The 22428-nt window shown below is 45.2% G+C and overlaps 1 protein-coding gene across 1 annotated transcript in view; it reads right to left on the reverse strand.

Annotated features, from left to right (window-relative positions):
* LOC143961396 (protein mono-ADP-ribosyltransferase TIPARP-like) overlaps positions 1-21126 on the reverse strand; it is a 58989-nt gene extending 37863 nt beyond the window's left edge. Inside the window, exon 1 of the mRNA XM_077470663.1 lies at positions 21064-21126. The gene's annotated coding sequence lies outside the window, so the exon portion shown is untranslated. The remainder of the gene's footprint in view (positions 1-21063) is intronic.
* Positions 21127-22428: the final 1302 nt, after the last annotated feature.

Below are 22428 nucleotides of genomic sequence, written 5' to 3' on the forward strand. Positions count from 1 at the left end.
TTAAAATCCATACCAGATCTTAAGGGTCTGGTAAGGATTTTGAGGGGGACCCCTACGCCATTTAAAAAAAAAAAATGGTGCAGGGTTTTCCTTAATATCCATACCAGACCTGAAGGGCCTGGTAATGGACTGGGGGAGATCCCATGCCGTTTTTTTTAATGACTTTTATCTGTATTGCCAGGATACAACAATTCATTATAGCCGCTAGTAGTTTTAAATTACTTTTCTTCCTTTAGAAATGTCATTTTGTGCAGGAACTGTTTTAAACACGGGAAAAATGTGCCACTCTACAGGCATACTATAGACACCCCCCAGGTAAAAAATTTAAAGGAATATTTCACTTTCATTGTTTCACTTTAAGCATTATTAAAATCACTGCTCCCGAAAAAATGGCAGTTTTTACAACTTTTTTTTTTGCATTGATACATTTCCCCTGGGGCAGGACCCAGGTCCCCAAACACTTTTTATCACAATAACTAGCATATTAACCCTTAAAATTAGCACTTTTGATTTTTCAAGTTCGTGTCCTATAGACTTTTTTTTTTTTAATCAAAACGGATTTTATTAACACACAAATAAACACACAGGTCATCACAGAAACCACAAAAAAAAAAAAAAAATTGCATAGTCAAATAACACACACAGAAAGACATCTATGACATAGCAGAGTCACATATCGCAGGAGGCAGTAAACATCCCATTAATCAATCATGATACCACAAATATAGATCAAAATTTTAACTAAGCAGCCGTCCCATAACCAGCTCCAGGGGCGATAGCCCGGGGGTATCAAGCCATGGTCCCCACAATCTCTCAAAGCGTCCCGACCGGCCTCGGTGTTGGTAAATGTACTTTTCCATACTCAATACATTCCCCATCTGAGTTATCCATTCCTTCAACCTCAGAGGGTCACTCGCTCTCCAGTGTTGAAGTATGAGTTTGCGCGCCTGAAAAAGAGCTCTCCCCAGGGCCTCCCTAACCGGCGCCCCCAACAAGAGATCGTCCAGCACACCCAAAAGGCACACCTTCGGATCCTGTGGAATCCGCACCTGGAAGGCCCCGTTAAGAGTAGCAATGACCCCCGACCAATATAAATGTAATTTGGGGCAACGCCAAAGTAAATGTATGAGATCCCCCCTATCCCTGGCACATCTGGTACAAAGGTCACCCTCCCCAATCCCCATCCTATACAGTCTAGCTGGTGTTCGGTGCACCCTCATAACAATATATAGTTGCGATAAGCGCTGTGCCGTGTTTAATGAGCAGCCTTGTATTACCTGTAAGGCTTCCGCCCATTGGTCCTCCTCAAACACTCCCACATCCCTCTCCCAGGAGGCAATCACCCTAGCGGGAAAACCCGGCATAGATGCATTCAGTAACATGCTATAAGAACTGGATATAAAACCTTTAAAGCTGGTAACTTCAGTCACAAACCGAAAAATTGGGGTAGGGGATTGCCTCCAGGGATTGTTTCCAGCTTGAGCCCTGACAGCGTGGCTCAATTGCAAATAGTAGAAGTACATACCCTGAGGGACGCCATATCTTTCCCTTAATTCTGCAAAAGAAAGTAGTGATCCCCCAGAAAAAATTTGAGACATAAGAGTCACTCCACAGCGCCTCCATCGTTCAGCACAAGTCAAACCGACCATCTCCCCATAGTACCGATTATGCCATATCGGGCTATACTCCGTAAAGCCCTCCACATTCTGCAATTGACGTGTTTTATTCCATATTTTTTGAATTAGGGCAAACGTTGGAAAGAGTCTGTTAGACTTGGCGAACGAAAGAGTTTCCAAACCCGCCACCACGCCATCCGAACCCGTACCATGGCTCAGAAGGGCAGCGGCTGGATTCTCCACCCCCACCCCCGCCTCCCGGCCATCTACCACGGAGCGGGCAATATGCTGCAACTGAGCCGCTATGTAATACAACCATGGGTTGGGCAGAGCTAGCCCCCCCGCCTCCTTTGGCTTCTGAAGCTGCTCCAAACGTATCCTAGGGGGTTTGTTAAGCCAGATAAATGATCTAAACAAGGAGTTAATAATTCTAAACAATTTAAGCGGGATCACCATGGGCGTGTTATGTAAGATATACAGTAATTGTGGCATGAAAATCATTTTAATAAGGTTCACCCTACCCACCAGTGACATCTTCAATTTAGCCCACACTTTCGCTTTATCTCTGATCCTGCTCAGCAACGGGGAAAGGTTCAGTGATAAATAGTCACAAGTTCGCGGGGTGACCCAGATCCCCAAGTATTTAAATTTATCAGCGACTGGAATATCATACCGCGTAAGATCCCGAGGGGAGGGGGCATCTAGCAACATAAGATGTGATTTGGTCCAATTAATCACCAGACCCGAAAAAGACCCGAAGTGCCGAACCACTCTCATAGCCTCAACTAAAGAACCAGAAGTATCCCCTAGGAACAACATAGCATCATCTGCATATAACATCAGTTTTTCATGTAACTGCCCATATTTAAAACCCGTTATCAAGGGGTTGCTTCTCACCAGAACAGCCATAGGTTCTATGGCAAGAGCAAACAGCAGAGGTGACAGAGGGCACCCCTGCCTGGTTCCCCTAAATAAAGGAAAAGGAGTTGACACCCTCCCCGCCTCCCTGATGACCGCCGATGGCGAGTTATATAGTAGCTGTACCCAAGACAAAAAGCCAGGCCCAAACCCAAACCTCTCGAGAGTCGCCCACAAATATCCCCATTCAATGCTATCGAAAGCCCTATGGGCGTCGAGCGACAGCAATGCCCTGTCCCCCATATTATCAGCCCGGGACTGCACATTAAGAAACAAACGACGAAGGTTAATTGCCGTAGACCGCTCAGGTATAAAGCCCGATTGGTCCGGGTGAATGAGAGAGGCGATCACCGTGTTCAATCTCCGAGCTAGCACTTTAGCAAGGATCTTGATATCATTCTGTAACAACGAGATCGGCCTATACGAACCGGGATCCAGCGGATCTTTCCCTGGCTTAAGAAGCAGCACAATACTGGCTCTTCTCATGGACTCTGGAAGACAGCGGGAGTCCCTGGCCAAATTCAGGGTACGGAGCAGTGGAGGCATAAGCACTTCCCCAAACTGTTTGTACACCTCTATTGGGATGCCGTCATCCCCCGGGGCTTTAGAGTTAGGGAACGAGTTGGCAGCCAACAACATCTCCTCTAGTGTAATAGGCTCCTCAAGAAACTCCACCTGGGAATCCGCCAAACTCGGTAGCTCTATCCCCTGTAGAAATTCCCGAACTTCAGCCACATCACAGGTCGACTTGGACTCATAGAGTTCAGAGTAGAAACCTACCAACTCGCTCATCACCAAATCCGGAGTGTTAACCAACCTGCCCAACCTGCCACGCACAGCCCCAATAGACGGGGAGGACCGTTGAGAGTGCACCAACGTCGCCAGCAGCTTGCCCGTCTGCTCCCCCTCCTCAAAAAAAGCCAGCCTATTAAAAAATCTCTTTTGGTTCGCTTTGGAGGCGTCCATCCTATTAATAGCATCCTGCGCAGCTACCCAGGCCTCCCGAATGGTCCCTCCCGAGCCAGCAATATATTCCGCCTCCAGTCGTCTAACCAACTGGTCCGCCTGATCCCTCTGGGTAGACGTAGCACGTTTAATGGCATTGACCTCAGTTATGAACAGCCCCCGTAGGAAGGCTTTAAAAGCATCCCAGGCAGCGTTCGTGTCTACATATGCCTCATGTCTCTGCCAGTAGGCCTCTATATCCGCTTCAATAGTGTTAGTGGGAGGAAGAAGATGTAACCAAAAAGCATTAAGTTTCCATGGGGCCCTCTGTAAAGTAGAAGCCGGGGCAACCGTTATGTGAACTAGCAAAGGGGAATGATCAGAGATACTTCTAGTCAAATACTGCACTCTTTCCACATGTTGGAACGCTGCAGCCGAGCACAAACACATGTCAATCCTAGACAAAGAAAAGTGCGTCTTGGAAAAGCATGAGAACTGCCGCTCGGTAGGGTTCCTGAGCCTCCACGGATCCATCCAGCCCACCTCCCCCAGGAATCTAGCCAAGGATGTGGAATGCACACCCCCTCCCCCCGGAGGAGGAGGGTGTCTATCCAGGCCAAGGTCTAGGACACCATTAAGATCACCCACCAACACCATAGGGGTCCCCGGGTTAGTTAACAAGAAAGTCAATAGGGCACGGAGAACCGGGGGACTAAACGGAGGGGGCACATAAACCGCAGCAAGAATGAATTGCAAACGTGACACTCTACACATCAAAAATACATATTTCCCCTCCTGATCAACCTCCAATGCCAGCAGCTGAAAATCTAGGGCACGATGCACCAGCACACTCACCCCCCTGGAGTAGGAGGTGTGGGTGGAGTGATGCGCCCATCCCACCCATGCAAACCCCAGGCACGACACCGTACCCGGGGTCAGGTGGGTCTCCTGCAGCACACAGATACCCGGCATATGTTTTCTAATGGCCGTGGAAACCATAGTATGTTTCAGGGGATCCCCAAGGCCCCTCACATTCCAGGACAATATAGGAATAGATGTCATCCCGGCACATCAGTTAAATGAACTATACAGAATAACTCTTCCATAAATACATTATACAGCATTCGGCATACCCAGTTCCCACACCTCCCAAAACCACCCACACCTCCAGAGAAGGAATACCACAATATACAGTCCCGAAGAAGTGCAAAAATCAGGCAGCATCCCCAATGAAAAAAACCAACTAGGCCCCCACTCCCCCACCCAGGGTCCACGCGGCAGTCTGTCTGCTGGGCTTGACTCGGTGCACTCCTCTGTGTGTTCCTTCCAGAATAATACAGTGATGACCCCTCGCCCCCCTCAGGAGCGAGAATAACGCTAGAAAGAAAAAAAACAACCTGAGAAAACAACAAAAAAAGTCTAAGGGTATAAACATAACCCCTCACCGGTCCATGTTGCAACAGGCATACCACGGCCAGTGGTTCCGTATCGACAGTGCGCTCCTTCAGCGAAGGCACCCTCTTCAATATCATCAATAGCGCTTCCAAGTGCTCAGTCCTGTATAAACTGCTCCCGGCCGATCATGTTACCGGCCACTAAACAGCCAATAATTGCAAAAGTCCTCAAGCATGATAGTCACTGGTTTGTAATCCACAAAGGTGTCCAGCTCGGGCCATAGCCAAAAAATGTCACAGGATCAATCCACCCCCTCCTCGTTCACTCCCTCCTGACGAAAAAGATGCTCATTCACCTCAAGCCATGCAGAGGCCTCTGTAGCAGACTCAAAGAATTGAGCCTGCCCTCCTGCAATCACACGGAGCTTGGCGGGATATAGCATGGCGTACTTGGCACCTAAACGTTGCAGCCTCCTTTTCACATCCCCAAATTTCGCTCTGCGCCTCTGAACTTCCGCTGAAAAGTCAGGGTAAAAGGAGACCCTTGTCCCGTTGTATTGAACACCCCTCTTCTCCCTGGCCAAACGCAATATAATTTCCTTGTCCTTGTAATGAAGCAACTTAGCCAGCATGGTGCGGGGGGGATTGCCCGGAGGTAAGGGCCTAGGAGGGACCCGATGAGCCCGTTCGATGGAATAGAAAGGGGAAAACGCCTCACGGCCGAAAACTTCCACCAACCAGTTCTCTACAAAGTCAGTAGGATCCCTACCCTCCGTTTTTTCTGGTAACCCAACAATGCGGATATTACTCCTTCTCAAACGGTTCTCAATGTCCTCATGCTTAAGCTCATTAGCATTCGCGGTTCTGGCCGTGATCTGTAATTCTCTGACCATGGGCACCATTCTATCCTCCACTTCGCTGATCCGGCCCTCCACCGCCGTTGTGCGCTCCCTAACTTTCTGCATGTCATGTCTGATCAGCCCAACCTCCTCTTTCAGGCTTCCAAAGTGTTCCTGCAGAGTTTGTACCGTTGCTGTGCATTTCTGCACCGCTCGCAAAATATCAGCCAGCGTGGGTTGTTCCGCAGTGTCTTCCTCCTCCATCGCAGGGGTATAGTGCTCCCCCTCAGCCTGCTGGGCCCGCTCAGAGGATTCCCCCGTCTGTTGTACCCGAAAAGCTGCGGGGGTGGCATCCAGCTCAGCATCTTCCCGGGGCCTCTCCGCCCCCTTCAACTTCTGGGCATAATAAAGGATATCTTTCCCCTGGGTCTTAGGAGTCTTAGGGAGCGCCTTACCCTTCTCCTTGCTGTCCCCTCGTGCGCGCTGTGATGACGCAGCGCCATCTTGAATATCCAGCGCAGGGCCTTCGTCTCCCCTCGGCGGCTTGCGGGCCGGCATGGCAGCTCCGGAGCCAGCAACTGAGCCAGATGATGCCCGCAGGATTCCCCGAGGAGGTGGAACGGTTCCGCGCCCGGTACGAGCCCCGGTTCGGCCGGGAGAAGGATCGTATTCAGGATGTGTTTAGGGAGCTCTGTGAGACACGTCCGCTCACATGCCGCTCTTGGCCACGCCCCCCGTCCTATAGACTTTAACGGTGTTCGAACAAATTTTTTGCCAGTTCGCATGTTCTGCTGCAAACCGAACCGGGGATGTTCAGCTCATCCCTAGATACAACCTCTATTTAGACCTTGGCAATGCACTGCACTGCCACAACAGACACATATCATTCAGAGACCAGAAATAGTCTCTCTACACAAATAATGTAATAAGAGAACTACTGAAAATCCTTATCAGTGTAATCATTAATAATCATTCACAAGCAAAAATATCAAAATAGAGGTTTCATAAAGTTTTTGATCAAGAGAAGCAATCATATCCCTAGGCTGAACCCCCCGGATGGTGCCAAAGACCACAAGACAGAAGACCATGTGAGATCAAAGTGTCTTACCTGGCACCAGTAGGTACATTCCTGGCTCTAGTTCCCTGGGCACTCCTCAGTGTCTACACAGCCCTGCAATCACATTGAGATCATTACCCAGAAGCCTTAACCTGTAAATGAACAAGGAACTTCCTTCTATTCAGCGGTTGTTTATTATATAATCCGTGCATGAGTCTGGTCAGCGAGTAACGGAAGACTTTAAACAAAAAAACAGTATTATCGCTACAGACAAAGTTCTAGGGAAAGGAATTTCCCGAAGTAACACAACTCTAGAGGATGATGCGGCACAGGTTGACTCACAATGTGATTCACATTTCAAGTCACGTCCTTTCATTTCCCTAAAATAAAAGTGAAAAACAGGTTTGAGATAAAATTTACATATTATTCTTAACTTTTCTCAGCTTTTTCAAAGCAGTGCCTAGGGGAGGATGACAGCATCCACCTTCCCGCCAGGCCTTGGAGAATGTTTGCCTTTGTGCTGTGGCATCTTCTCACATGGTGTGACCTACTCAACATTCCCTGGGAGGTGATATCACTTGGGTATGGCACATAATATACTGGCCTTTCCCCAACTTCTGTAGTTGGGGAAAGGTCAGTATATTATGTGCCATACCCAGATGAACTCTGTGAACGCTGGAAATCACTGCAGTAGCCACCACTACTACAGTGATGACAGCTAGCTTCTGTCCTTCTGCATAGTTGAAGTGGGTCTCTTGCTCGGCACTGTAAAGTGTTCTCTGATTGGATAAGGAGGAGGGGCGCAAGGCAGTGACATCAGGATCTCCACCTCGTCCAATCAGATGAGAGAATGCATTCTTTGATAAAAATTCAAGGCATTTCATAGTTGCCCCTCATGCAACGCAGGACCTGGAAGCTCGTGGAGATCATAGCAGTAGTGGTGCCTAATATAGTCCTTTTTAGCATGCACAGGGATCGGCCAGGAATGGCACATGGTCCAAGCTGCACCAATGTAACTTAGTAAAAAAAGACTTCTCAATAAATAGAACCTGACACACCAGCGTAGTATCTGCATAGAGGACTTTTTGTCCCCTATGCCAGGGGTCTCCAAACTGTGGCCTGGGGGCCAGATGCAGCTCTTTGCTTGCCTTTATCTGGCCCTTGGGGCACTATTCCTCTCACTTATATGAGACACTATTCTGCCCTCTGACACCAAAAATGGGGCATAATTCATGCCACTGGCACTAACAATGGGGCAAATATCAAAGATGGGGCACTGTTTACTCCCACTGATGCCTGGAAAATGTTCTATTCAAGCTGGCCACAGTCCGGTCTCCCTAAAGTATAAAAGGACAATAGACTGGCCATTTGTTTAAAAAGTTTGGAGACCCCTGCCCAATGTATAATAAAGTTTAGTGTATAAAAATCAAAAAAACACCCAACCACCTAACCCATCCCCCTCCCCCCAAAAAAATGTCAGATTCTTCCAACCCCATGCACATACGAACATACACGTGCGTCTGGTGTGCCTAGGTGTGGAGTGTGATAGATCTGATGCAGAGTTGAGTATGTTTCTTAGTGTGGGATATACAGTAGACATTATAGGTATCACTGACAGGGTGTCAGATCATTCTGTATCTGGTAACAAACCTACTTCTGCCTCCCATCCCTTCCTACATGACAAGGAGAAACTTTTTATGTTCTGAATAGCGGGATTTTATGGGACTGTTTCTAGATTACATTTCTTCTGAATAGAAAAAATTTATGGGACTGTTTTTAGATTACATTAACTGTATGTGGTAATAATGGGGTGGCAATAGTTGATTTGAGATGATTGATAGGGATGACAATGTCTTTTTACTGATGATACAAAGGTGTGTATTAGGGTGATATCCCTGGAGGTGTGTGTAACATGGAACAGAATTTGGCATTGCTGGGAAAATTGGTCAAAGCATTGGAAACTGCAGTTCAATATTTCTAAAATATGTAAAATAATGCACCTAGGGAAAAAGAATCCCCTGAGAGAGTACAACATTGGGGGTACAGTGTTAGCCAGCACTACAGAAGAAAAATATTTGGGGGTGCTTATTTCAGATGATTGCAAAATGAGCAAACAGTGTGACCAGGCAATGGAAAAAGCAAATAGGATACTAGGATGCATCACTGGAGGGATCACCAGCAGGAGGAAGGAGGTCCTGATTCCCCTAAATAGACCTTTATATCACTAAAGGGACCCCTTGCAGGAGGAAGGAGGTCCTAATTCCTCTATATAGATCTTTAAATCACTAGAGGGGTCACCAGCAGGTGGAAGGGGGTCCTAATTCCTCTATATAGATCTTTAAATCACTATTGAACTCTCTTTTACATGATCTGGGACTTTATGATGTATGGAGATGCACCCATTCATATGAAAAGGACTTCACTTTTTTTTCCCCCTGCCATAATTCGTATTCCTGAATTGATCTCTTCCTCACAGACCAATGGACTTTACAAAAAATCTCTGCTTCTACTATACATCTAACATCGTGGTCTGACCACTCCCCTGTAAGTATAATTGTTGAGGACACTGTCAGAAGTGCTCCGACCTACCTGTGGAGAGTGAACACTAAAATTCTGCAATTTTTGCCTTATGCCCAAATACTAGAGGACAGTCCAATTTCTTTTTTTGAACATAATGAAAATTCAGTCAATGATCCATCTGTTTTATGGTCCGCACATAAGGCATTTATGCGTGGACTCTTTATACAATTGGGAGCTCGGGATAGGAGGCAGAGGAGGCAGCGAATGAACGAGCTACTGGCAGAAATACACTCTACTGATCTCCTTAACAAGCAGAATCCTACACAAACGCTTAAGTCAAAACTTATTGCTCTCAGACTGGACCTTAGATCTCTACTCTTAGCCCTTTTACACACGGTCAGAGAATCCGTCGGAATGTGTCCTATCGGACCGTGTTGTCGGATAATCTGACTGTGTGTGGTATGCATCGGACTGATTCCGTCGGAATATCCGTCGGACCCAATTTTCCAACTTGTTGGAAATATTTTCCGACCAACTGGTTCGATAGGACATACTCCGATCATGTGTAGAGAATTTTGATCGGACCAAGTGCCCTGCATGCTCAGATCAAATTCCTACATCAAAGCTATTGGCTACTAGTCCCATCGTAACAAAATTACGTCATCACGTTCTGAATGATCGGATTTTTCGACAACTTAGTCCAACCGTGTGTATGCAACAGTTTCGGACAAGATCCGACGGACAAAATCCGACGGATTTGGTTGTCGAAATCTCCGACAGCGTGTACAGGGGCTTAGAATCCCATGACAAATAACAAAGGCGGCTTAAAATGAAGTTCTATGCAGAGAAAAATAAACCAGGTAGATTACTCTCCCACTGGATCAAGGGGTACTCCTCTAAAACCCAACCGCCCTTCATTTATTATCCTCATACTAATGCTAAATTGACCAACCCACAAGCCATTGCCAATGCTTTTAGTGCATACTACAGCTCACTATAACTTGAAGTCCGATCCGACTCAACCCCAACCCTCGTCAGGGCAAATTAAAGTGTTCCTAGACTCAATTAGTCTACCTAGCTTAACCTCCTTTCAACTAGACAAACTAAATGCGCCATTCACATCGGCAGAAATCACGAGGGCTATCCAATCGCTACCCAACAACAAAGCACCAGGCCCTGATGGTTTTGTGCCTCCTTCTGCCTCTTTCCCCCAGGAAATGTTGAAAGCACTAATTGTCACTATACCGAAGCCAGGGAAGGAACCCACTTTGACACAAAATTTCCGACCTATTTCCTTGCTCAACCATGACGTAAAACTATATGCCAAAGTTATAGCACATAGACTAAATGACATAATGCCACTATTGATACACTCTGACCAATCCGGTTTTATTAAAGGACGCCAACATCTGATGCGACCCGTCGAAAGATTAATATCATTCACTATACAGGGACCCATCGAGTGCCTTCTCTGCTTCTATCTTTGGATGGGGAGAAAGGCATTCGATAGGGTTCACTGGCAATATCTTAAACAAACATTGGAATAATTTGAATTCCAAGGCCATATTCTATTAGCAATCTTAGCCCTTTACTCCTCCCCATCAGCACAGGTATACTGCTCATCCATGTTATCCAATGAATTTAGTATAACAAATGGCACTCGTCAGGGCGATTCCCCCTCTCCACCCTAATCTTTGATTTACTAATAGAACCCCTTGCAGCTAAAGTCAGATCCCAACCAAATATCTCAGGTATTAGCATTGGAGACAGAGAGCATAAAATTAGTCTTTTTGCCGATGACGAGATCCTCTCATTGACCAACCCTTCCTCTTCCCTGGCTTCGGTACAAAATTTATTAAATGAATTTGGTTGTGTATCCTACTATAAAATCAATGCATCCAAGTCTTACATATTGCCCTTAGCATTACCTCCAAACCAGCAACAGCACCTATGCGACCACTACCCCTATACATGGTCTGCAAACTCCATCACTTATCTGGGCATTAACCTAAAGCCGCGTACACACGGGAGGACTGTATGGCCAACTTAGTCCGTCAGACAATCCGACGGACAGTCCGTCATACTTTCGAATGAACGGACTTGACCACACACGGATGAACAAACAGTCCGTCGAAAGCTTGCGCGATGACGTGTACAGCACGTACGACGGGACTAGAAATCGGAATTCCAATACACAGCAATGCAACCTTTCGCCGTGTAAATCCTTTCTGAGCATGCGCCATACTTAGTCCGTCGAACTAGCCTACTGACAAGCGGATTGTCCGCTGAAACCAGCGGATTGTCCGCTGAAACCAAAGTAGGACGGACAGTATTTCGAAAATTCCGAAATACTTAGTCCATCAGACTGCACGCTGAAAAAGTCCGCTGAAGCCCACACACGAGTGGACTGTCCGCTGAAATGTGTTTCGACGGACTAAGTTGGCCAGACAGTCCGCCCGTGTGTACGCGGCTTATCAAGCACTACCAAAGATCTATACAAATCGAATTTCATTCCTTTCCTCACCACACTTTCCACTGATCTAGCGAATATCTCCAAACTCACACTGTCCAGCTCAGGTAGACTTGCAGCATTCAAAATGCTCAAGCTTCCCCAGCTGCTATACTTATTCCGAGCATTACCCATACCTATACCGACTTTCTTCTTCAAACAGATTCAATCAATACTTCACAAATTTATATGGCAAGGGAAGAAATCTAGAGTGGCGCGACACATACTCATGAAACACAGAAAAGTAGGTGGCCTGGGATATATCATAATTAGAGACTACTACATTGCGGCTCACTTGGCTCAGCTCAAGGCCTGGTTTACTCCTGACCCTCACACTCACTGATGTGCCATGGAAGCTTCTCAGGTATTAGGTAATAATTTACATAATTGGCTAATATCTACTCCCAGACTTAAGTCATCTGACCATCTACTATCACCAACCATAAAGGAATCGGTAACAGCATTCACTTACTTATCGACGCACTTTCATACTTCGGTTCCCACTTGCACAATCCCCCTCCCCATTGAAGCACTTTCCCTTCTGACCCAAGACATACAACTTTCCTCTTGGAAAAATAAGGGTATTAGACATATCAATGACCTATACGATAATAACTTTGTTCCTTCTTTCACCTCCTTGCAAAATAAATTCTCGCTCCCTGCTAAGAAATACTTTAATTATATCAGAATATCACACTGCCTAATTTGAACCCCCTCCTTACGCCGTACTATACCTAAAATGTCTTGGGCATACTTTTCCAACGCTTCAACATCTACCAAAGGAATTTCCCTCTTCTATACATTACTAGATGGTAAAGACATCTTTGAGAAATTACCCCCTATGCTTAAGTGGGAAAGAGAGCTAGGTACCTCATATTCCTCACAGCAATGGCGTACTGCACTGCGAGCCACTTTTCTAGCAACAAAATCGGTGAATTTATGGGACCTCTCCTTCAAGATAAATCTTAGGTGGTACATCACCCCAACGCAGATTCACAGATATAGCCCCACAACAGATCCTGCCTGTTGGAGACTTTGTATCTTTCCCTCTCGCCATTCTCCTCCTCTCCCCTCTTCTTAAATATAGAACCCGCACGATAGCCAAATGGCTATCATTCGGGTATCTCTTCCTTGTCCTTATCCCTTGGGTTTACTGTTGCTGTTTCCTGTTTCATATCCATATGCCGATTTACCTTTCTCATAACAATTACAGAATATACCAGGGATGGTACAACGATAGACGTTATTGTTTCCCTCCGAGCGGAGGTGTTGCCTTGCTCTTGCGTACAGTGTGTTCCCATTTGGGGTACCTGGGGCAAAGGGTTGATCTCCTTTAATGCTTATATTCTGTCATGTTGATTTTATGACTTTATTGACATCGTGCTATGTTTACTCTATGTTTTATAGCAAGTTGTTATCTTGTTATCACATGTTGTATTATTATGGACACTTTGCGAATGTAACTTCCATGTCCTGTAACATGCATATTTACTTTCAATAAAAAACTATTGAACAAAAAAAGCCACGCAGTGCCGAATCGCCAAAAAGTGCTCTGGTCTTGTCTTTGGCCTGCAAAATGGCTGAAGTGTAAACACAGCTGATTGATAATAAATGGCTTCAGCCAAACACTAACCATAAATGAAAGAAACGTTTTTGTGGTTAGCGTGTCTTTCTTGGTGTAATATCATTCATATTCTCTGAAAAATGGGCAAGAAAAAAATGCAATCTTAATGCGCACTCATGTCTAAACTGAAACTGAAGTGTATTTATATCTAAAACTGTCTCAGTGCTGCATGATGGCAAGATTTTCTTGTTCACTATTTTTATTTAACCACTTCAAGACCAAGGCTATTTCTGACACTTGTATTTTTTGCTAGAAAATTACTTAGACTCCCTGAAACATTATGTATACATTTTTTTAACAAAGACCCTAGAGAATAAAATTGCGGTCGTTGCAAAATTGTATGTCAGATGGTATTTGCGCAGCGGCCTTTCAAACGCAATTTTTTGGGGGAAAAATACACTTCACTGAATAAAAAAAAAAAAAAATGAAAACAGGTTAGCCCAATTTTTTTTTAATATTATTATATTTTTTTATATTGTGAAAGATGATGTTACACTGAACAAATAGATACCTAACATGTCACGCTTTAAAATTGCGCACACTCGTGGAATGGCGTCAAATTAGGGTACATAAAAATCTCCATAGGCGAGTTACCAGCCCGTGGTACAGTTAATGCCCTGTACACACGGTCGGAAATTGCGATGGAAAAAGCCCGATAAGATTATGTTGTCGGAAAATCCGATCGTGTGTGGGCTCTATCGGGCTTTTTCTGTCTGAATTTCCGACGGAAAAAGTTTGAGCGCTGGATCTAAAATTTTCCAACAACAAAATCCGATCAGACTTTTTCCGATCGCGTGTAGAAAATTCCGACGCACAAAGTGTCACGCATGCTCAGAAAAGATTTGGAGATGAAAGCTACTGGCCTCTACATAGTCCCGTCGTACGTTTTGTACATCACCTCGTTCCGAACAATCGGATTTTCCGACAACTTTGTGCGACCGTGTGTATGCAAGACAAGTTTTGGCCAAAATCCGTCAGAAAAAATCCAACGGATTTTGTGGTCGGAATGTCCGACTGTGTATACAGGGCATTACAGAGATGGGCTTTTGCTTGAATTATTGCTCTCACTCTAACGATCGCAGTGATAACTCACGTTTTTTGAACACTGTTTACATTCGAGGGCGCAACTTACGTATGTGTTTTCTTTGGTGTGTGAACACGCAGGGACTGGGACGCGTTAAAATTGTAGTTTTTTTTAGCATTTTTTTTAATATATTTTTTTATATTATTTTTACACTGTTGCTTCTGATCACTTTTATTATGCAGCATACACACGACCGGACTTTCCGGTATACACCGCTCCTAAAGCGCCTCAAAGAAGCTGCTTGTAGGATTTTTTTTTTACATCCTGCCAGCGCACTGCTCCAGTATGAAAGCACTTGGGCTTTCACACCGGGATTGCAAATGAGACTTTTTTCAAGCGTTATTTTTAGCGCTAAAGCGCCTGAAAAATGCCTCCAGTGTGAAAGGGGTCTAAATCCCTGTCAGCAAGTGCTTATTACAAGATCGCATCTGCAGTTGCATGGTATTTTTTTTTTTTTCAGCCAGCGATAGGCTGTTTTATAAAAGTAATCCAGGTGGTTCCTTGGCTCTTCCATTTCTCGGGGGAGCCTGGGACTGCAGTAAGCGGCTGGGACAGCTTTCGACTAGGGTTGCCACCTGTCCGGGATTCACCCGGACAGTCTGGGTTTTGGAATCATGTGTCCGGGTTCTGGTGGACTGAAACCCGGACACATTATTCATACTGGGCTGTAACCAAGATAGTCACATACACATATCAATTGTCATCCCGGTGCTGCGGGCAGCTGTCTGGGGGCAGGTTTCGGGTGATGGTGTCAGCAAGATCAATTTGGCCACACCCACCGTTTGCTGCAGCACACTATGGGCACCGCATTACTACTCTCCTTGGGGCATTCAAAGGTGTCCCAGGCCACTAACGTTTTCAGGTTTGGCTTATAAAAAAGATAGCAACCCTACTTCCCATTCTCCAATCTCTGTGACAAATGAACCCGGAAGTGATGATTACTTTGTCACTTCCGGTTTCAGAGCTGTTACAACCAGGAAAGCAGCAAACCAAGCATGATCTGTGCTTGATTAGTTGCTTTAGAAACCAGGGGAGACATCAGCGGTCTGATATCTCAATAAAGAGGACTTGTCACTGCCCAAAGCTTGAGAGCACTTGTTAGCAATCAAGTTACATGAAAAAAAAAAATTTAAAAGTGTAAAAAAAAATTGAAATAAAATAAATAAAAATAATTTAAAAAAATGTAAAACCATCTCAGTCCCCCAGTGCATACACACAAATGCAAACACACCGCAGTTGGTTCCCATTTCATAAGCATGCACAGCTTTATGCCCCGTACATACGGTCGGAAATTGAGACGGAAAAGGTCCGATCGGATTATATTGTCGGAAAGATCATGTGTGGGCTCTATTGGACTTTTTCCGTCGGAAACTCAGACGGAAAAAATTTGAGAGCTGGATCTAAAATTTTCCGCCAAAAAAATCCAATCAGACTTTTTCTGATCGTTTGTAGAGAATTCCGACAGACAAAGTGCCACGCATTATCTGATCAAATTACGAGACCAAAGCTATTGGCTACTAGCCTCTACGTAGTCCCGTCGCACGCAACGAATGTCACCTTGTTCCGAACAATCGGATTTTCCGACAACTTTGTCCGACCGTGTATATGCAACATCAGTTTCGGCCAAAATCCGTTGGAAAAAATGTGACGGATTTTGTGGTCGGAATGTCCGCCCGTGTGTATGGGGCATTAGTCTTGACTTGTTTGGTATCCATTTAATCAATGCAATATCATAATTAATATCTTGCCATTGTATTATATTGTGTTTCGGTGTACTAAAATTCATTTTCGTTTTTTTTGTTACTCAAACTTTGCAGTACATAACATTGTCCATAGGGGATGCTTTGAAAAGCCTTCTACGAGCTATTAGTTTAGAGATAAATGGGCTCATGAAAATAAGATAAAAATATGAAATATGTGAATGTGAAATGTGAAATAAAAAAATTGCAAAAGCTGCCATTTTATTCTTCAGGGCCTCCGCTTTAATATATCATGTTTGGGGGGGGTTTAACCACTTACAGACCGGACCATTTTGCTGGTCAAAGACCAGACCACTTTTTGCGATTCGGCACTGCGTCGCTTTAACTGACAATTGCGCGGTTGTGCGACGTGGCTCCCAAACAAAATTGACGTCCTTTTTTTCCCACAAATAGAGCTTTCTTTTGGTGGTATTTGTTCACCCCTGCGGTTTTTATTTTTTGCGCTATAAACAAAAATAGAGCGACAATTTTGAAAAAAACGCATTATTTTTTACTTTTTGTTATAATAAATATCCCCCAAAAATATATAAAAAAACATTTTTTTCCCTCAGTTTAGGCCAATACGTATTCTTCTACATATTTTTGGTAAACAAAATCGCAATAAGTGATTATTGATTGGTTTGCGCAAAAGTTATAGCGTTTACAAAATAGGGATAGTTTTATGGCATTTTTATTAATAATTTTTTTTTTTTTACTAGTAATGGCGGCGATCAGCGATTTTAATTGTGACTGCGACATTGTGGCGGACACATCAGACATTTTTGACACATTTTTGGGACCATTGTCATTTATACAATAATCACTGCTATATAAATGCAGCGATTCCTGTGTAAATGACACTGGCAGTGAAGGGGTTAACCAGTGGGTGGCAGTGTAGGGGTTTAGTGTTCCTAGGGGTGTGTTACTAACTGTGGGGGGGTTGGGCTTTCATTTAGTGAACACTGATCTCTGCTCCAATCACATGGAGCAGAGATCAGCGTCACTAGTTGCTAGGCAGAATGGAGAAATGTTGTTTACACTGGATTTCCTCCATTCAGCCGTCCCGTGAGACGATCGCGGGTATGCCCGCGGCGATCGAGTCTGCGGCACCTGCGACCGGACTTACGGGGGTCCCGACCGGCACGCGAGCGCGCCGCTGGCGGCGTGCTCGCGATGGCAGGGCGGCATTGAAGATTGGACATACCTGTATGCCAATATGCCTGCCCGTGCCATTCTGCCGACGTACATCGGCGTGCGCTGGTGGGGAACCGGTTAAGTAAAAATAAATAAATAAATGCAGATTTTTAACATGTGTGTGAACATTTTAAAAACTGCCCCAGACAGCAAGTAGGTAAAATATATCTAAGGCCCCCATACACACTATTAGATTTTCTGCAGATTTTTGTCTTCATATTTACCAAAACCATGTAGTGCAGGGGCCTGCCTGACTGCAAACAAATTAAAACTCTAAGGCCCCATTCACACCTGAGCATTTTGTAGCTTGAAGCCTGAAGCTGCAAAACGCTGGAGGGGAAAAAATCCATTATTCTCTATGGAGATGGTTCACATCTCTACTCCAAGTTGCCTGAAGCTTAACGCCTGAAGCTCAAACTAGTTCTGGACCCTTTTTTGTCCATCGAATCGGGCAGATTTGGGAGTTTTTCTTCTTTTTACATTGTGACCTTTTGTCCTGCACAAAATCAAGGCAAAAAACGCTGCAAAATCGTGGTAAAAACGCTGCAAAAACCGCGGTAAAATCACGCGATTTTCTGCCTGAAAACGCTATGCTCAGGTGTGAATGGGGCCTTATGCCGCGTACACATGACCGGACTTTCCAGCAGAAAAGGTCCGACGTAATCATTTAATCGGATATTCCGATCGTGCGTGGGCTTCAGCGGACGATATTCTGATGGACCTAGAAATAGAACATGTTTTAAATCTTTCCGACGGACTCAATTCCTATCGGGAAAACCGTTCTTCTGTGTGCTGGTCCAACGGACCAAATACGACACAAAGGCAGCTATTGGCTACTGGCTATTGAACTTCCTTTTCTAGTCCCGTGGTACGTCATCACGTTCGAAACGAACGGACTTTGGTGTGATTGTGTGGGCAAGTCCGTTCGGTCAGAGTTTATTCTGCCAGAAAGTACGGTCGTGTGCACGCGGCATAAAGGTTTGACCTCATATTATATGGTTTTGGTAAAATCTGCAGACAAAAATCTGCAGAAAATCTAATAGTGTGTATGGGGCTTTTAAGGCCATTTTTTTTTTTTTTTGTGATTGGACAACACGAGTTTGTCAGCAGGTTACATCCAATGATTTTGGCTGTATACTTGCTGAACGGCTGTGGCCAATAGCAGCACAGAAATGTGTGTGTTTGTAAACACAACACCCAGATTCTAGCTGCATTTCTCTCTGCTTTCAGTTACTGTTCAGAACTGAAAGCAAGGAGAGGCCCAACAAGATCTTCCAGTAAAAGCAGCACACATACACTTGCATACACTTGTTAGGCACACAGTTAACCCCTTGATTGCCCTCCTAATCACTCCTTTGTGTCTCACAAGACGCTTGCAGCATGGCTCTGCACACGTCACTACTGGAATTCTTTTTGAATATATCCATGTGTGTGATTGGTTCTTTTGAAAGAATACAAGTGTCTGATTCTGAAGCCTCCACCTTTCTTTGTAATCCATATTTACAGTATAAATAAAGGGAGCTGTCTATCCTAGGGAGGATTATGAGGAGATATGAACCATCTCCATTGAGAATAATAGATTTTTTTCCCCTCCAGCTTTTTGTAGCTTCAGGCTTCAAGCTACAGGTGTGAATGGGGCCTAAAAGCCGAGTCCGGCGGACAAATTTGAAGCCAATCTTATTTCTAGGTCCGCCGGACTTTTGGGAAGAAAAAGTCCGCTGGAGCCCACTCACGACCGAATTGTCCGACGGACTCTGGTCCGCCGGAAAGTCCGATCGCGTGTGTATGCGGCATTAGATTGTAAGTTCTAATGAGCAAGGCCCTTCGGATTCCTATTGTATTGCATTTGTACTGTCTAGCAAGGGAAAACAAAGAAGATACCAAATAAAAATGATAGAATTTGTAGATTGAGCCCTTGACGCAACGCAGCAAGGGCTCAATGTACAAATTATATCATTTCATATCATTTTTATATTGTTTTGAACACTGTTATGATATTGTATTTTTCAATAAAATAAATATTTTTTTTCTACTCTCCTATTTGCTTCCATGCCTTAAAGCGGGAGTCCGCCGGGACTCCGCGTTTTTTTTTTTTTTTAAAGTCAGCAGCTACAAATACTGCAGCTGCTGACTTTTAAAATAGTGACACTTACCTGTCCAGCGTGCCCGCGATGTCGGCACCCGAAGCCGATCTCTAGATCGACACTCGGGTGCTGCCGCCGCCATCTTGGGTATGGGAATCAGGAAATGGAGCCTTTCGGCTTCATTTCCCGGTTCCCTACTGCGCATGCGCGAGTCGCGTGGCGCAATCAGGACGGTCCCCGCTGCCTCTGGGATCTGTGTGTTTCCCAGCAGGCAGCGGGGCACTTGCGCAAAGGGGCGGGCACTTGCGGAAAGGGGCGTAATCTACGCCCCTTTCCGCAGACAGCTATCCCGGAAGTGGGTGCAGTTACCTGGATTATCCAGGTAACTGCACCCCCCTCCCCCCTGAAAGGTGCCAATTGTGGCGCTGGAGGGGGGGAGGATTCTGATGAGCGGAAGGTCCATTTTAGGGTGGACCTCCGCTTTAAAAGTCCGACCTGTTGATATCTATTTGGTATCTTCTTTGTTTTCCCCTGGTATCTTCTTTGTGCTCCCATCTTCCTATTTCTTGTACTGTCTACCCTCATGTTGTAAAGCATTGCGTAAACTGTGGGCGCAATATAAAACCTGTATAATAATAATAATGAGTGTGCGTGTAAAGTAGGTGTCCCAATACTTTTGATAATATAGTGCAGGGATATGCAATTAGCGGACCTCCAGCTGCTGCAAAACTACAAGTCCCATCATGCCTCTGCCTCTAGGTGTCATGCTTGTGGCTGTTAGAGTCTTGCTATGCCTCATGGGACTTGTAGTTTTGTAAGAGCTGGAGGTCCGCTAATTGCATATCCCTGATATAGTGCATATAACATATGCACACAAGTAATTTGTTTTATATTTCTACTTTAAACTGAATGGGTTGTTTTACAAGGTAAGAGCCCGTTCACACTAATGCAGCACGACTTGCAGCGCGACTACCTCAGGCGCCCGGGATCCGACTTTAGCGGCAGCTTGCGAAATGACTTCTGTATAGAAGTCAATGCAAGTCGCCCAAAAAGTCGTACAGGAACCTTATTCTAAGTCGGAGCGACTTGAGTGGCTCTGATTAGAACAGTTCCATTGCATAGAGCGGGACGCGAATTGTCAGGCGGCTAAGTCGCCTGACGGGTCGCCCCTGTGTGAAGCGACCCTAAGGGTTCACATATACTAAAAAAATTAAATAAATAAAAACAACCCTTCCCTACTTCCCCATCCAAAATGAAAGGGATATGTGTTGCCTTTCTTTAGACTTCTAACAGTGTGACGTAGAGCTGTGCCCTCTCTCCTACGTTCTTCTGGGTGCCCAGACCCTTCTACCGATACTGATGTCTCCTCTAAGTCCACCTAACCACCCCCCCCCCCCTCCCCTCTCCTGCCCACTACACCAGACACAGTAACGACTATATGGACTCGGCAGAAACCCCCCGAAAAGAATATTTGAAGGATAATGTGGATAATTATGTTTTCTCAACGTTTAATAATTTGTAGGCAAAGCTGATGACTTACCAGAATGGGAGCAACAGGAACAGAGACGACAGCAGCAGCAGCAGCAGCAGCGTGGCTACTTTTACTTTCACTTTATGTAAATGATTGTTAGTTCTCATCATAAACCGTCCTAACAAAACAAAGGGAAGTTCCAGAGATGAATCATAGAATACTGGGGGCAGGGCACGGAGCAGGAGGACGTTGAGTCATCGTACGGCATAAAACCCAAACAAGGACCAGCGGCGACCGGATCGTGTCACGTGACCTCGGATACATAGCATAGCTCCCAACTGTCCCTGATTTCGAGGGACTGTCCCTGATTTTGGAGCAATGTCCCCCATTCCTCCCCATTTGGGTCTGAAACATATAATTCTAGATTGTAAGCTCGAGCAGGGCCCTCTGATCCCTCCTGTATTGATTTGTATTGTAATGCCCCGTACACACGAGAGGGATTAAGTCTGACAGACTTCCGACGGAGTTCTAGCGGAGTTCCGCCGGAGTTCTGGCGGACTTTTCGACCGAACGGACTTGACCACACACCATCACACCAAACTCCGACGGAGTCGAACGTGATGACGTACGACTGGATTCGACGTAGGAAGTTCATAGACAGTAGCCAATAGCTGCCCTAGCGTCGGTTTTAGTCCGTCGGAGTAGCACACACACGAGCGAATTTTTCGAAGGGGACCGGGTCCGGCGGAGTTCCGTCGGGAAAATTTGAAGCATGCTTCATTTCTAAAGTCCGTCAGACTTTTGCGAAGCTAAAGTCCGTTGCAGCCCACACACGAGCGGATAGTCCGCCGGACTCAGTCCGTCGGAGTTTGGATGTCGAAAAGTCCGCTCGTGTGTACGGGGCATAAGTGTACTGTCTGCCCTCATATTGTAAAGCGCTGCACAAACTGTTGGCGCTATATAAATCCTGAATAATAATAATAATATAGTTGTATATAAAATGCACTTTTTATCTTTCAAAAAGTGTTTCCCGGTGCTGAACCTTTCAATTCTAAATTGCTGAATTGTTACATTTTAAAAGCCAATATAAAGGAATAGTAGTGGTAAAAAAAAAGCCCTTGTGGATTTATTTAACCTTTTGGGGGGGGGGGGGGCATATTTCCACTTTAAGGGGGTGTGGCAAAGGGTGTGTCTTATGCCTACATACTGTTTGCTAGTAGGTGTCCCTCATTCCTATCTCAAAATGTTGGGCGGAATGACCCATAGGGGGTTATTTATGAAAGACAAATCCACTTTGCACTGAAAGTGCACTTGGAAGTGCAGTCCCAAATCTAAGGGGTAGATCTGAAAGGAGTGGAAGCTCTGCTGATTTTATCATCCAATCATGTGCAAGCTAATATGCTGTTTTTTTATTTTCCTTGCATCTCCCCCTCG

Source organism: Lithobates pipiens, unplaced genomic scaffold, assembly GCF_037356315.1.
Source record: "Lithobates pipiens isolate NorthernLeopardFrog02 unplaced genomic scaffold, aLitPip1_a1.2 Scaffold_8, whole genome shotgun sequence".
Classification (NCBI taxonomy): Eukaryota; Metazoa; Chordata; class Amphibia; order Anura; family Ranidae; genus Lithobates; species Lithobates pipiens.